At 56.3% G+C, this 16,378-nt stretch overlaps 1 pseudogene; it reads left to right on the top strand.

Moving 5' to 3' along the window:
- The first annotated feature begins 2,128 nt into the window (after positions 1-2,128).
- LOC119103085 (protein argonaute-2-like) lies at positions 2,129-12,806 on the top strand (annotated as a pseudogene).
- Positions 12,807-16,378: the final 3,572 nt, after the last annotated feature.

The raw sequence follows: 16,378 nt of genomic DNA, 5'->3' as shown, positions 1-16,378 counted from the left end.
AAACGGAAGCCTCGAGTTGAGGCGCCGCATCATTTCAATACAGCATCGCAGACAGAAACCATGTGCTTAGTTTTACACAACTCATCACGGCACTGACGAGAATCGACGAAAACGTGCAAAATCTACATCGCTTGATTGCTGTAGACAGAAATCGTTCGTGCAACAATGCCGCCTCTGCCAGAGGACAAGATCGGGCAGGACAAGGCAACACAACTCGACGAATATTTGATTTTCAGTCTCCCTTTGATGTCAACGCATCCCGCGCTTCGCCTCCCCTTGACGTCGGCGCACCCCGTATACCGCCTCCCCTTGACGTCGGCGCACCCCGTATACCGCCGCCCCTTGAAAGCGACGCACCCCGTATACCGCCTTCCCTAGACATCGACGTCCCCCGTAGACCGCCTCCACACGATGTAGCAACCGCACCAATACTCATCAATGCCATGGTAACTGAACGGCAAATCCCTGACCTATTATATTCTCTAGACTATGATAAGTCATGTGGCTCATCCGCCCTTCTTTTCTTATTAATGCTTCATCCTGAATCCTCACAGCCACTCACCTATCCGGGGCAAGCTGCTTCCATCAGCCATAAACGGGCCTAAGTGTTCCCCTGGCTATAGCCACACCCGAACACCCGCACGTATCTCGCAGAGGGGTCCCCGCCCAGGCTACCTATCAGTAGTGAAGTACTCCCAGATGCAGGCAGTGTTCCCGTAGCTGAACTGGATCAACAATCCAACCTTACCATACCGCCCCCAAAAAACAAACGTTCAGTCACCTGATCTCGTTCTTGCATGAGACCTTGCAACAAAGAAATTCGGGTATTAAGTAAAACAAAGCTAGGTTTGTAGCCGACCACGGGCAGAAGGCAAAATGTGGAGTGACATAAAAACCACAACAGACCGTTGAATCAGTGGAGTCGATGCCTTGACTAGGTTGTGGGGGAAAAAGTGTCTGAGCTCACGTTTCAGGGGCAAATCACATTTCAAATGGTTTGCCGCTATTATCTCAAGTTACCCCTCATCTGGGGCAACAGTTTTGGGGTTTCCGGGGTCAAGTTATCACGCTGCACCATCCAAGACGACTCCACGTTACGCAGGCGGATCAAAGTCTTAAGTCCTTGCATGAAGGTCGGCTTTTTGCGCTTTACAATATCACAGCAAAAACAAAAAAAAAAATGCCGGGGCCCAAGGCAGGGGGGGGGGGAGGCAACTCAACATAAGGGGCCGGGTCTCCCGCAAAATAATGCAAATCGACACCTGTTCTGTCCTTTTTTTAAACTGTTGAGTAAACTATCGATTTAATTATGTTTCTCGCGCGAGGTATTTACCATGACAGCTGGAAAAGGCCATGCATGTACGTCCAATATAAGAACAGCACCCTCCTCAAGCGTAGCTAAGCACTGGCCAATAAGCTTACTTCCGTTTTTCGAACAAAAAATTCTGTCAAATCCATAAACGATAGACTAATCATTCATCTGTCATTGTCCGACGAAGTAGTTATAAACCAGGTAATACACACCTGCAGCTGGAATAATTCACCGACATCCATCAACGCAACCACACCTTCGATGTCAAATGAAATCGAAATGATTCACTGTTAGATAAAAACAAGTGTCACGATCAAGCTCTGTTGTAGGGCTATTTAATGTGATCCCAACACAACATAAGTCTAACCTGACCAAAGAAACTGCATCAGGGCCCCAACAAAAATTTAACACACGAGCCTTTTGAAAACCGCGAAATAAAACTACAAATGATGGAAAATTATGAAATTCACTATGATTGCATTTAGAGAACGAAAAGAAACCCATCGAGGCCCTCAGATGCACGAATTTAAGCAGCGGCAGAAAACATGGAAGTTTAGTCGTCGCGTACCTTTTATAGCCTTGACCTCTGTGCGCTCTATCGATTTGAGATAAAGACCCGATGGCTAGCTTCATGACTGCGAGTTTTAGTCTTTACAATTTTGCATAAGAAAGCCTAAGATATCGAAAATCAAATCCGAACTCCGCAACCTGTGTTTGAATGTTCGTTCAGATTTTTATACTTAGTTTCGAGTCAACGAGCTTCATCACTACCATTTCCAATGACGCCATGTTGTAAAACTCCGTAGTAAGCTGGCCGTGGCCTTGAGGCGTAGTGCCGTGGGAGGTCAATGGGGGACGTGCTCGGTTGAAAAACCGCGCACGTGAAGGTCGAGGAGAGCAGGATATTTTCATTTAATTGTTAAATGTGGCCTTAAAACGGGTCGGGACAGGAAAAGCGAAATGTATCCGGTCGGACAACGTGAGTAAGCCTACTTGCCTTTGTCTTGGATGCCACCGTTCGTTGGCCTGCATGCCTAATAAACATAACACCTCCATGTCTCGTCCTCGTAGTGAAGTTTATTCATGTGTGTGTGTGCCATGCTTTAGTATTTTTAAAAGTTTTCAATAAATCCAGTGCCCTTACAAGGTGTACTTAACTGGGCCCAGGTATTGCTGGCTCATTTAATCAAAATGAATTTCTGCTTAACTTTGCCATACAGAATGGATAATTCATTGGACTTAATTGATACCATTCTGATTGTTATTTGTGTATACAGACCAGTGTCAATGGTAAGACCAAGTAAAAGGCACAACATGGGGATGGATAGGTTGCATTTGGGTGAGCAAAATATGCACTTTGAAGGGCATCTGAACTAAGGGTATATAGGGTTATCAGTTGTACCTTGGAGAAGGTGTGAGGTATGGAGGAAGGTGATGTGTGAATAAAAATAATAGCACAGAACATAATGTTCTCTGTCAGGGATAATAAATTTGCTCTGTGCAGAGATAGCTTAAGATTAACAAAATTTACATTATCAATTCAACAAAACAAGTTAAAATGAAGCAAGCAGACCAAAAAATCACATATGCTGATCAGCTTGTAACCAGTGCATAAGATAGTTTTTTGTGTATGGACTTCATTGTTTTCTATTTTACTTTTATTTTGTGGTAAGAATTCGTTAATGTACAAGTGTAATGCTGCAACTCACAGTTGCAATCAATTGGCTATTGGTTTGAGAGGCTAGCACAAGGCAGGCTGAGGCAAGTATGGTGCAAGCCAAAAGGAGTCATTAGTCCCCAGTTCTTCATCAATATGAGTTCAGGATTGTTATACTGGGACTTACAGGCCTTCAACATACAGAGGTGCTGGTGAAGCAACATTATCAAGCAAATGTTAGTTACATTGCCATGCTTTGGCAGGATATTGTACTAACCCCACCCTATCTATTTGCTTATGAAAAATGACATCTGGTTCAGGTTTAAAAGCTATGGTGTGAGGGCAAGGCACCTATATCTAAGCAGCTTTGGTCAGGCAGCTTAGGTTGCACTGGTGCCACATCACCACTGTTTTGTGTCCCCATTTTATCAGCATGGAAATTACAGGCTTTAAACTCATAAGCTGGAGACCTCAAACCTGACAGAGTTCCAGATGTCAGTAACCATGTGTTGCAGTAATAGTTCACTGAGTGGTACAAACTGAATGAAATGAGTATGAACTAAATGGCATAGCATTATCAATTTAAAAGGGTACCAAATTTTAGCATGCCCATAAACTAAATGTCATTATGACATAAGTTATAAATAAAGAAGCATCCAAGATAACCTTTTCCAAAGCTAACCTCAAACATAACACACCGGGTTAAACCTAGACAGATTGGCTTTGATTGCAATGCAGATGCATAATACCAAGTCAGCTATCAGTTGCTACCAATGTCCACCCAGGATATTAGTTTCCTTGGGAAACTCATGCTGCCATCACTGAAAGGAATGCTTTTTTGCAAGTAAATCTAATCAATTAGAATTGCAAAGATGTAGATAGGCTAAACCTTAACAATTTTTGGGTGGGTGGTATGGAACACTACTAAACATCACTGTGTCTGTGCAAATTTAATGCAAGTAAGTCATGCCAATCCTGTACATTTTCTATAAATATGGGTCCTCATGATGGGGACAGTCTCCACTTGCACATGTTTGTCATCATCTACATAGTGATAGAATATTCAAGTGGGGAAATTTTATTTGGGGAATATTGTTGACATCCGGATCAACTTGTAATGCATCATGGGTGTGGTTAGGCATACCTGATTATTGGTGGTCAGTAGGCCAGCACAGTCCCTACATGTAGCACCAGCATATCTGGCTGATGCCAGAGTTTGAATGGCCCAAATGGCCAGCACTCCCTACCATCTGAGCATAGCTGGCTTGAGGTGCTCACTTACAGCACCATGGTGTGTGTCTTTTTGTCTGGCAGCTGGTCAGCCTGGGCAGGTGGCGCAGCCCGGGCCTGGCTCGGTGGGACCGCCGACCGGAATGACGCCTGTCACGCTGCTGCAGGCAGCTGGAACCACCGCGGTCGCGCCAACCGCACCCCCTGCCCTCGTGGCCGACATCCCCTGTGAGTGGCCCCAGTGGCATGCACGCACTGGGCTCGGCAGTGCGGCACGCCGCCGCTCAGCTCGTTTCGTCTGAGGTGGCGCCAGTGGGCTTGGCTTCCTGCGCCTTGCCGTTGTACTGGAATCATTGTAGCGTTTACTGGAATTTGTTGTACTGGAATCTTGTAGAGCTGTTTTACTGGAATCCTGTTCATTTAGCATTAGTGTTTCACCTCATGTTCTGTGAGCTGCAATGGGTTGGAATGTCACCTGCGTCCTGAGCGAGTTCGGCTTCAACTCCTGCCCTTGAGGCCGGACACCCATGGCCGGTGGGCTGGCGATCAGCTGAGGTGACGTCTCAGGCGCACCTGGCCGCCGCCGCCGCCGCGTCCACGCACCCCGGCTGGCGGTGGCTGCCCTGTCACGCGGTCTCGTCTGTAGGTGTGGCTGCCAATCTTCCAGTTTTCACGGCGCCGCGCCGGCCTAACCTGGGCCGCGAGGGCCGCATCATCCAGCTGAGGGCCAACCACTTCCAAATCTCGATGCCGCGCGGCTTCGTGCACCACTACGTCATCAGCATCCAGCCGGACAAGTGCCCGCGCAAGGTCAACAGGTGCGCATCCTGCGCGGTCGGCTGCGAGCTCCCCGAGTTGGTCGCCAGCACCGCTCTAGCGCCGCGATGCTGTCGGCAGCTGTCACTGTGGTTCTGGCATGGGATGTGTTTGGGTCACTTATGTTGCCTTCAGCGCTGATAATGTTCTCTACAAACAGAGTTCCCTTCGCCAGCCAGTGCTCTGCTGGGCCTTTGACTGATGTCTTTTTTCATATAAGCTCTCCTTCGGTTAATTGGGATGTCGAGTTTATGAATGAATTCGAAGTCCTTCAGCCTAGCGCCCGCCTGTTGCCAGAGACATCATCGAGACGATGGTCACATCGTATGCCAAGATCTTCAGCACGATGAAGCCGGTATTCGACGGCCGGAGCAGCATGTACACGCGCGATCCGCTGCCCATCGGCAAGGAAAAGGTGGACCTGGAGGTGACGCTGCCCGGCGAGGGCAAGGATCGCGTCTTCCACGTTTCGATCCGCTGGGAGGCGCAGGTGTCGCTGTACCAGCTGGAGGAGGCGCTGGAGGGTCGCCAGCGCGCCATCCCTCCCGAAGCCGTCCAGGCACTGGACGTGGTCATGCGTCACCTGCCGTCCATGAAGTACACGCCAGTGGGCCGCTCGTTCTTCTCGGCGCCCGAGGGCTACTACCACCCGCTGGGCGGTGGCCGCGAGGTGTGGTTCGGCTTCCACCAGTCGGTCCGGCCCAGCCAGTGGAAGATGATGCTCAACATTGACGGTCAGTGGGCGCTGCACTGGCTGCGAGTGGCGAACGTAGGCGTTGTATTGTCGTGGGCTGAGGACCTTGGAAGTGCTTGGGGGAATGGCACAGCTGTTATTTCGTTACCGACACTAACGTATGTTAAAATGGGCACAACAATGTTGTAGCATGTGGAGACCATGCTTTTTTTGGTGAAGCACGCAGTCCACCTTCATCCACATTCTAACGTGATTGTGCACACCAAGATCAATGGATGTTTACTGAGGAGCCGGAATCATAAGCGAACTCCGTGCGTGTGGTGTGTTTTGTCGATGTGCCTAACGGGATTCCGTTCCAGTGTCTGCCACGGCCTTCTACAAGTCTCAGGCAGTGATCGAGTTCATGTGCGAGGTGCTCGACATCCGCGAGGTCAGCGAGCAGCGCAAGCCGCTCACCGACTCGCAGCGCGTCAAGTTCACCAAGGAGATCCGCGGCCTCAAGATCGAGATCACGCACTGCGGCTCCATGCGGCGCAAGTACCGTGTCTGCAACGTCACGCGCCGGCCGGCGCAGATGCAGTCGTGAGTCACGGAGGCGGCCGGCGGGCGGCGCGCGCAGACAGGCACGGGCCTCTCTCCTGGGGACCACCAGTCCGACGCTGCAGGGCCGCGACCGCAGCTGGTGTGGTTGTGTGTGTTGTAGTTGTGGAATGATGTGGGTCACTGCTGATGAGATTGTAGATATGCGCTTCTGGTGTGCGGTGCTCTGTGCCAGGGGATTACTTCTATGAGCTTTGTTCTTTCGCAGTGTGATAAGCGACATCGAACCCTACGCGGCTAATCGCGTCTCCCAGCTTGTGTCCACCTTGCGCATGATGGCTTGACCCCCAGCTTCATACAGTGCCCGCGTCCGGTACCTGCCACGTCACTGGGACACTGGGCTGTCGCAGGTTCCCGCTGCAGCTGGAGAACGGCCAGACGGTGGAGTGCACGGTGGCCAAGTACTTCCTGGACAAATACCGGATGAAGCTGCGCTTCCCTCACCTGCCCTGCTTGCAGGTTGGCCAGGAGCACAAGCACACCTACTTGCCACTAGAGGTCAGTGCGGGTCGCGCCCAGTGCCTTCTATGCCCGGAATTTGGGGTCTCGAGTTGACCGTCCTTTGCTGGAGGAGCGATGTGTAAGAACTTGATACCATAAGGTCAATTGCCACGACATTTTGAATTTAGGGATGAATGGAGATGTACTATGTATTTTAACACATCATGACCTGCCCCTTGACATCATGCCCAGTCCCTTTAACTGTGTTGCTGACAATTGCTGGTCATAAAGAGGTAACACTTTTTGCCTTCTGCTGCACCTGATTTTTTAAATCGTGAAGTATCGTTGTTTGATGTATTGTGAAATCGCGTCGCACTTAAATGTCGCGCATAACATGAAAGTCTAACATGCATGATCCGGTCGTTTCGTGAGCGATGCGGCACACGCCCGGTCCCTGCCCGTCTCCAGTCCGACCCTCCGATAATGGTGCGTGCATCACGTCTGGTTGCCGCCGATCCCGGCAGGTGTGCACGATCGTGGCCGGCCAGCGCTGCATCAAGAAGCTCACCGACATGCAGACGTCCACCATGATCAAGGCGACGGCGCGCTCGGCGCCGGACCGCGAGCGCGAGATCAACACGCTCATCCGCAAGGTGTGGGCCGACTTCAACACGGACCCGTACGTGCAGGAGTTCGGCCTCAACATCGAGCAGAAGATGATGGACGTGCGCGGCCGCGTGCTGCCGCCGCCCCGGCTCCAGTACGGCGGACGGGTGAGTGGCCGGCGATGCTGGCGAGGCCGACTAGCGCCGCGCCCCCGCCCCGTGATGTGGTCATGTTTTCGTGTGTTTTTTAGTATGATATTACTGGGGGTACTGGTAGATGTGATGTTGCTGCGATGTTGACATACAGTTCTGATGTGATTGGAACGACCAAAATAATATAATTGTGCTTGGCTTGGAATAAAAGCATGGTTCGCCTTGGAACTGGGCAAGACGATCTGGGACTTGCTGATTACCTCCGGATGGCCCGGTCCGCCTCGTCGCCGCCACCGCCTGCGTTCGCCGCTCCGACCGAGCGCGCCGCCCGCCGCAGACGAAGCAGCAGGCGGTGCCGAACGGCGGCGTCTGGGACATGCGCGGCAAGCAGTTCTACAGCGGCGTCGAGATCCGCGTCTGGGCCATCGCCTGCTTCGCGCCGCAGCGCACCGTCAGCGAGAACGCGCTGCGCAACTTCACTCAGCAGCTGCAGAAGATCTCCACCGACGCCGGCATGCCCATCATCGGACAGGTGAGGCTGCAGGACGGGCGGCTGGTGTGACTGGCCGCGGCGGCGCCAGTCACAGGGCGGCGCCGGTGTGGCTGGCCTGCTGATCGGCAGCCGACCATGGTCCTCAGTAGGTGTTGGGTTGTGTCGGTGACGCACGTGGGGCTGCCTTTTCTGAAGCTCTGCGACGGTGTGAGTGTTTGGGAAGAGAAGGGGGGTGGGGGGTTGGGGCTCGAGTTCGGCCTTCACGGGACTGATGGGTGTGACAGTGATCGCTGTTCACTGCTGCTCTGACGGACCCACTCTTGATAATAGCGAACAAGATATCACATTGATTTGAAGCCAGGTGAGCTGTATGCAACGCATATTTCACCAGCACGCGCATTGTGAGACATGGACGCGTTTACTCGCGAGGCGCTGCTCTGGGCTGAGGACGCGAATAACACCGGAGCACCAGTAGGCCATCAGCGGCGCGTGCGCTGACCCGTCCAAGTGATGCCGCCTGGACGCAGCCGATGAGCGCTGTTTGTGCCGCTCTGCTGACGCCGTGCCTCGTCGCTCTGTTCGGCAGCCGTGCTTCTGCAAGTACGCCACCGGCCCAGATCAGGTGCAGCCCATGTTCAGCTACCTGAAGAACAACTTCCAGGGCCTGCAGCTGGTGGTGGTGGTGCTGCCTGGCAAGACGCCCGTCTACGGTAGGCGGCACGTTACCGGCCATGGGCATTCTGTCAAGTGCCGACATGTCTTGTACCAGCAACGTCTCAGCTTCTGGTGGGGTTTAGCGGTTGAGATGTCCTGGTCGGATCAGGTGTAGCACACTGCTGGAGTAGTTAGCACATGGCCGGACCAGGTGTGACGTACGGCAGGGCGGGTTTCATTGATGCATTGATGCTAGATGCAGAGTACATCTTTATGAACCCCTCGGGCTGGATGTGATGCACTGCGGGATGAAGCGCGGCTACAGAGTGACAAGATGGAACTTAAGGGGCGGGTGGCTGATATAAGCCAGTGCGCGAGCTGCCGGAAAGGCTCAGCAGCTGACCCGCCGTCGGCGTCAGTGCGGCCTCGTGCCGCCCGCTGCTCCGTGTGTAATCCGGGAGCGGCTCAGCAGCTGACCCGCCGTCGGCGTCAGTGCGGCCCCGTGCCTCCGCCCGCTCCGGATGGGCTGGCCCAGAAGCCTGCCGGGCGTCCGCAGCGCGGGGGCGCGGTATCAGGGTGGGACCGTTAGTCTGGCCGCGCTAACTCACTCTCTGCTGAGGAGTCGCGTGGGGCAGGATCCGAACCGGGTCGCGGGAGGCGCGCAGACCGGTGATGCAGGCGGCTCATGGCACACCTTGCTCCTTGGCCGGAGCTGGCGCGCCACGGTGTGGGGACGGGCCTAATGTGTCATGTTAATGCGGCGTGGCTTTGTGCCATGGAGGGTGGTCGCTACTGGAGCTGCGGCAAGGTCGCTACTGGAGGTACGCTACTGGAGGTACGCTGCCCATCTCACACCTGCGTCTTTGCCCCGGCAGCCGAGGTGAAGCGAGTGGGAGACACGGTGCTGGGTCTCGCCACCCAGTGCGTGCAGGCCAAGAACGTGAACAAGACGTCACCGCAGACGCTCTCCAACCTCTGCCTCAAGATCAACGTCAAACTGGGTGGCGTCAACAGCATCCTAGTGCCCAGCATCCGACCCAAGGTCAGCGGCCACCGGGGTAAAGGGGCCGAAAGCCCTTTCGTCTCATCTCGCTGGAATTTCCATGTGTTCAGTGCTGGGCTGCCTGCAGCTATAGGAAAAATATTATACCATGCTTAAAGGTGCACAACCATCACAGCTGCATGGTGCAGCCTTCATTAGCTGATTGGCCCCAGGCGTCAGCTTAGAAGTCATGTCTTGTGGTGGTGGAGACGCTCTGCAGTTTGTAGCCAGGGCGAGCCGATTGAATGCCGAGGTGCGCTCTAGTTGTCAACTGGCCGTCAGTGTCACGTGCCTGGGCTGTAGTGGTCCAAAATGGATCCAGTTGGGTATGCAGGATGTAAATGCAAAACGTTTCTATCAAGATTCCTACTCGCCGGCGGCCTCCACGCGCACGTTTCATTGGCTGCTAGTTCGTTGGCCTTTAACCTCGAACCATGGCCTCCAACCTACCCGGCCGATCTGCCGAGCTCAGCCGCCGAGGCGTTGGGTTGGCTGCTGTCCGGTTCGGTGCTGATTGGACGCCTTTGGCGGTGGGGGTGGGGCCACAACCGGACAGTGGACCTAGACCCGGAAGTGCGATAGCGTCGCAAGGTATCGGAATCCTTGCCACACAGGCGGCCGAGTATGACCACACCTCGGGACCGCAGTTTACGGTGGTGGCGCGTGACTGCCTCGACAGCTGACCGTTCCTCCCTCTGCCCGCGTAACGTTGCCACCGGCGCCGCGGTCTGCTGGGCGTGTGGGCCCGGCTGTCCGCCTCGTTGTCACGTGGGCGCCCGGCAGGGTGTTCAACGAGCCGGTGATCTTCCTGGGCGCCGACGTGACGCACCCGCCGGCCGGCGACAACAAGAAGCCGTCCGATCGCTGCCGTGGTCGGCTCGATGGACGGCCACCCGTCCCGGTACGCGGCCACGTGCGCGTCCAGCAGCACCGCCAGGTTAGTCGGCGCGCCGCCCCGAGCCACGCTCGCGCCCGGTCCGTCCAGCGCCGCCGCTCGACCGTCGAGAATTCAACCGCGGGCTGTGGGTAGATACGGGCAAATTTGGAGTCTGCTCATGTTGAGTTGATTTATATAAGTAGTTTGGTACATGGAGGGGAGGAGCTCTGACATGATTGCCGACATCGTAATCAGAGCGGAGATGATCATGTCCGCCAAAAATGGCATTTTAGCCGTTGTAGAATGTCCGCTTTTGTTATCTTCTCTGTTGTTTGACATGTCAAATGGCGTTAGCATAGCGTGTTTTTTGTATCATCCTGCTCTCGTCGCAGTAAGTGGCGTCTCCTGTCTTGGTCATGTTTCCCTATGTGGCGATTTGGTCCCTGGCTGGTGCTATATGTCATCGGCTGGCCGACATGTGACGAAGCACGTGCGGCTAGTTGGCGAAGTGATGACTCAATGGCACATTTCGGCGGCGTTGCTTTCGTCTGCGATGGATGCCTCACTGGGACCTTGCTGACGCCTTGCCTCGTTGTACACAGGAGATAATCCAGGAGCTGAGCTACATGGTGCGCGAACTGCTCGTGCAGTTCTTCAAATCGACCCGCTTCAAAGCCCAACCGGATCATCATGTACCGGGACGGCGTGTTCCGAGGGGCCAGTTCCAGCCGGTGCTGCAGCACGAGCTGACGGCCATCCGCGAGGCCTGCATGAAGCTGGAGCTCGACTACAAGCCGGGCATCACGTTCATCGTGGTGCAGAAGCGCCACCACACGCGCCTCTTTTGCTCCGACAAGAAGGAGCAGAGCGGCAAGAGCGGCAACATTCCGGCCGGCACCACCGTCGACTCTCACATCACGCATCCGACCGAGTTCGACTTCTACCTCTGCTCTCACCAGGGCATCCAGGTGGGCGTGACGCCGACGAAGTGCCGGCGCGCCCGCCGCTCAGCCTCGGGCTGCCCCGTCGGCAGTCCGGTAAAGCGTGGGCCACAGCGAGCCGACCGGCGGCTGGCCTCCCGGCCGAGACACGTGGCCAGCAGGCGGCCGGTCGCCGGCACAGACGCGGGACCGGGGCGCGCGCGCCGCGTCCGAGGACGGTGGCGGTGGCAGCTGCGGGTTGAGGCGCGCCACCGCCGCCGCTTGATGCCGACACACTTCGGTGCCTCGACTGGACTTTGTCTTTGGACGTCTGGCTGTTGACTTTGAGCGGCGCTGGGCCACGGTCTGTGCGCTGTGTAGTTCCTGAGTGGTGTGGCGTGGCTTGTGCTCGCTGCCCGGCGTGTGTGTCTGTCGGTGCGTGAGTTGGCGCGCCTGGGTCGTCACCTGGTCCGGCTCGGGGCCGCTGACGGCTCTCTCCCTCTCACCGACGGCAGGGCACATCGCGTCCCAGTCACTACCACGTGCTGTGGGACGACAACCGGTTCGACTCTGACGAACTGCAGCAGCTGACCTACCAACTGTGCCACACGTACGTGCGCTGCACCCGCTCCGTCAGCATCCCGGCGCCGGCTTACTACGCCCACCTCGTGGCCTTCCGCGCGCGGCACCACCTCGTGGAGAAGGAGCACGACAGGTGAGTGGCTCCGCTATCCCGACCGGACGGCTTCGGAACGGCCCGGTCAGCGCTGGGGCCGCGGCGTGTTACTGTCTGGTGGTGCGGGGCTCATGGGGCTGCCTGCAATGCGAGGATTTAGACTGGTGGTTTGGTACTCCCAGAGCCTGAAACGGGTATTGGTGGGTGTGGAGTGGGGAGTGGTGTATCTCTGAACATCTCTCCAAGTCCTCTCGACGTGGACGGTCGCGGTGTTTTGATGCGGCAAATTGACCTCGTCCGCATCAGCGATGGCGCGTTTCCCCGGGATGGGGTGAGCAGGGCCGGGGTGTCCGCGACAAAGCCGACCCCGCCTCCCCTTCGCGCGTGGCGTCATCGGCGGCGAGTGATGAAGCCTGTCGACCGGCGTTCAGCGACCGACGTACCACTCGTCATGCTCGGGTGAGGGCTCGCACCTGTCGGGCAACTCGGACGACCGCACGCCCGTTCGGCCATGGCGCGCGCGCCCGTCACCGTCCACCAGACACCAACCAGGTCATGTTACTTTCTGCCTGAGCGCCGTCGCCGCCGCCGCCGCCGCCGTGCAGAAGGACGCTGGAGCTGCGGGGGAGCCCGTGAAGCCGGGTGACGGCTGGTGTCGGCCGCGCGAAGTGACCCGTGTCGGTGTCCTGTGGGCGGGGAGGGCTTACTGGCCGTGGCGTGAGCGACGGTACCACCCCGTGGAGGTCGCGCTCAGTCAGCAAATCTTACGCTTTCGACTTTTAGAAGACGTGACGACTTTGCAGTGTACGTTTCTTGTTGTGTGACTAAAATCGCAATCGATCGCCGGGCAGGGTGATGCCGCGTCACGCGCCGCTAGTCATGCCCCCGTGGCGGGCGTGGCCCGGCGTCCCGGCACTGCCACTGCCCGGCGTCCCGCCGCCCCACGGTGGGCCACTTCCGTGCGCCAACTTCCGCCTCGGCGCGTGCCTGCCGCCCGTGTGTGTCTGTGTCCGTATGCCGGCGTGGTGTGCGTGCGTGGGCGGTGTTGGGCGCACGGCCGGCGCCCTGCGGGACGTCGCGACCGACGCCCGGCGCCGCGGGCCGACATCTCGTCGAACCATGGCTTTACCGGCCCAGCGGGCCGCGTCCAGCGCCGCCGCGCGTCGTATTTATGTAACCAGGGCTCAACGGCGGCGCGCCACCTCCCGTCCCGCGCACCTCGCGCCTTTCTCCTAAGCTTCCTCCACCTCACACGCGCAAGCTCCGGGGGCAGGCCGCCAGCCGGCCCGCGCGGGCGGCCGGGTGTTTTGTGCTTCTATCCATTCCGTGTCTGACGCCTGTCGCCCGCTATTTGTCCGCCCCGCGCGCCGTACGGCCGCCGCCGTCGGCCCCTCGCCGGGTCAGACGTCCGGACTGGGACCGCACACCACACCATAGCCTTTACGATGGGAAGTGTACGCTCTTACTGCCAACGTCCGGCTTCTGACCTGGCTTCCCAACTCGCTCCCTCTCTTTCTCTGTACTTTGTAGCTTCCTTCCCCTCCTGCTTTGCCCACCCACTGTGCTCCACTCGATTGCCTCCGGTTGGCGTTTGCACGTGGCGCGTCGCCTGTTGCTGCAGTACCCTCCGCTGCCGACACCTCCGCCGGATCTTGCAGCCAACACTGATACCATAATGGGATAGCACGTTGTGCGTTTGATCTTTCTGTGGGCGCCAGTAGGCCTTTGCCATTTCGGTCGGCTCTGGGGTTTCATGGCGAACCAAGACGGGACTCTTCCCGCGTTTTGTACGGTATGCTTTGGGCCTTTTCGTAAGATATGGACGTTGGATGCTGCTGGGGTGAGTGTTATACATAATGTGCGCGTTTTTAATACGAACTATACGCCCTGCCATTCTGCTAAACAATGGGTCTGGCTTTCCTTTTGGGAGCGTAGGAGCATCGCTCGTTGTCGCTATGTCCATGGGTGTCGTTCCGGCTTTGGCGCGACCCGCGCTGTACGTAGGACCATTTTTAGCATTGATTAGCATTGACTGCGGTGTGGCGGGCCGCGGCCAGCCACTGTCAGTGTGTGTGTAGAGCATCTGATTGGCTGACATGCGCGCCGCTCGTGTCGCGAGCTTTGTCGTGGGCCGCCGCCACAACACTGCGTGCGTGTGAGGGTGTGTGTAGTGGTTGTTGTTTAGTTGCGTATCTGGCGCGCCGGCGGGCGGAAAGCCGCGCCGCGCCGGACTGTCCGCGTTATGCGCCGTCCGTCGACACCACAACGTACCTGTACAGAGTGCGGGCCGCTGTCCTCTGCCGCCGCCGCCGCCAATCGCGTACCGAGGGTTGCGAGCGCCGCGGCGCCGACGGCGCGTGTGTGAGCTGCGCCCCAGCCGGCGGCGCCGCTGCGTCTCGCTCGTAGTGGCCTGTGTGGGCCGGCGCGGCGTAGTGCGCGTGTCTGGTGCGCGCCCCGGCAGCCCGGCAGACGCTCGCCGCCGTCGAGCCGCGGACATATCAGCAGCCGTCTCAGCACATATCCTGCAGTAATATCTCGCCCGCCGCGAGAGAAAGGCAATAGTTGTTTCGGTCGGCAGGCGGGCCGTTCCGGCAGACGCCGGACGCCGGCCGGCCGGCCGCAGTCCACGCCAGTCCCGACCTGTTCCGATCTCATTGACATATCGCTGGACGGCGCCCTGAGACGGTGCGTGGAGAGGCGGCCGTTGTTCCGGCCAGCGGCTGCCGGGGCCAGCACGGTAGAGTGGCACTCGCTGTAGTCCAGCTCAATAAACGGCATAGAGCCGAGTCTTATCTGTTTTGGGCAGTATCGCGCACTGCGGTGCCATGTGACCTGACGGGTAAGCCGGCTACTGGGGTGCTGGACGATCAGGCCTTGTCCCAATTGGGTGACGTGAGCCGTCCGTGTAAGGCGCCTACGCTCTAGGACGTCCGGGCCACACGCTTGGTATGCGGTTAACGGTAAGGGCATCGTCGAAGTCTGATTGATGACGATGCGACCCAGTCGGGGTGCAACACCGGGCACTGGTGGGCATCGAACATCCTGCGTCACACGCGGATGCATGGGAAAAACTAATGGCATACACCCGACTATTGGTGGCTGGCCATTGCAATAGCAGGAGGGCTCCAGGCAGCAAAATGCAAACAAGCCGTCAAGCCGAGCTTTTAAGGAGCAGTGAATCGGGGGGAGGACCAGGGTGTGGGTTAACTGTAGGCGTCATAATTTGGTCTATAAAATGCGTACGGGGACACATGGTCCGTTTTCACAGCACACACTTGGTCACATGTTAAACTGCCTGACGGTCAACATGTTTTCAATATGTGAGGCTGGATATGGGCGTGCAAAATTCGCGTCATTAATGACTCCTGGTCTCGGTACTTGCGACTCGTGACTTTTGAAGGCGTGCGTCGGATTACGTACATTACGCGCTTTGGCATGCTTGGCGTTTGGAGCACTTGCCATTGCTATCTCTCAATTACCATGTACTATCTGTTCTCGTTAGATCGGGATTTGGGCACACCCGTGCAGAAAAATGAGCTCGCAATTTATCAATCTTTTTAGCTTCTCTCAAGTTAACGCGCTCAGGTGGGGGGCTAAATTCACCCGTCCCCCCCCCCCGAAGGTTTTTCCGGAATGGTTTCCGAACGGCGCGGTGCAGCCGCGCCAAATTTTGCATAGATGTAGACAATTGAATAGCGGATTGTTTGGCGTAAAAATTACATGCACATTGTAAGGTCGCTGACCTATGGTAGGCCAAAGACAGGCCATGGTTTCAGGGAAGGTAATTTCTAGAGAATCGTTCAATCTGACACAACAACGGAGTGTTTGACGAAGCCATACATCTATGAGATGCTTTCATAGGCACCACAAATATTGAATGAGAAAATTACGTTGACCTATGGCCAGGTATGAAGGTCAGACCAAGGTCAAAACCAACCCGATTTACTACTTTAGGGCTTGCTGTATGGGATTATTTCTGGTGCTCATTTCCCCGAATGATCGAATGTGCCCGAGCAGGTTAACACGCATCCGAGTGGCCAGCTAGATACCCTTTGCTCGGGTGGGGGTCAATTTGACCCCTCTGAGATCTCGAGAACTAAGAAAGATAGAGACACCAAATTTCCAGGGCCTGGAAACCTGTACGTGAATTCCCTTCGGTCAAAGTTTGAGGTTCCTAGGTCATGACCTTTGGGTCAAATAAGGTTAAA

Source organism: Pollicipes pollicipes, unplaced genomic scaffold, assembly GCF_011947565.3.
Source record: "Pollicipes pollicipes isolate AB1234 unplaced genomic scaffold, Ppol_2.1 Scaffold_5724;HRSCAF=6776_pilon_pilon_pilon, whole genome shotgun sequence".
In the NCBI taxonomy this organism is placed as follows: Eukaryota; Metazoa; Arthropoda; class Thecostraca; order Pollicipedomorpha; family Pollicipedidae; genus Pollicipes; species Pollicipes pollicipes.
This window is presented reverse-complemented; position numbering and strand designations above follow the sequence as displayed.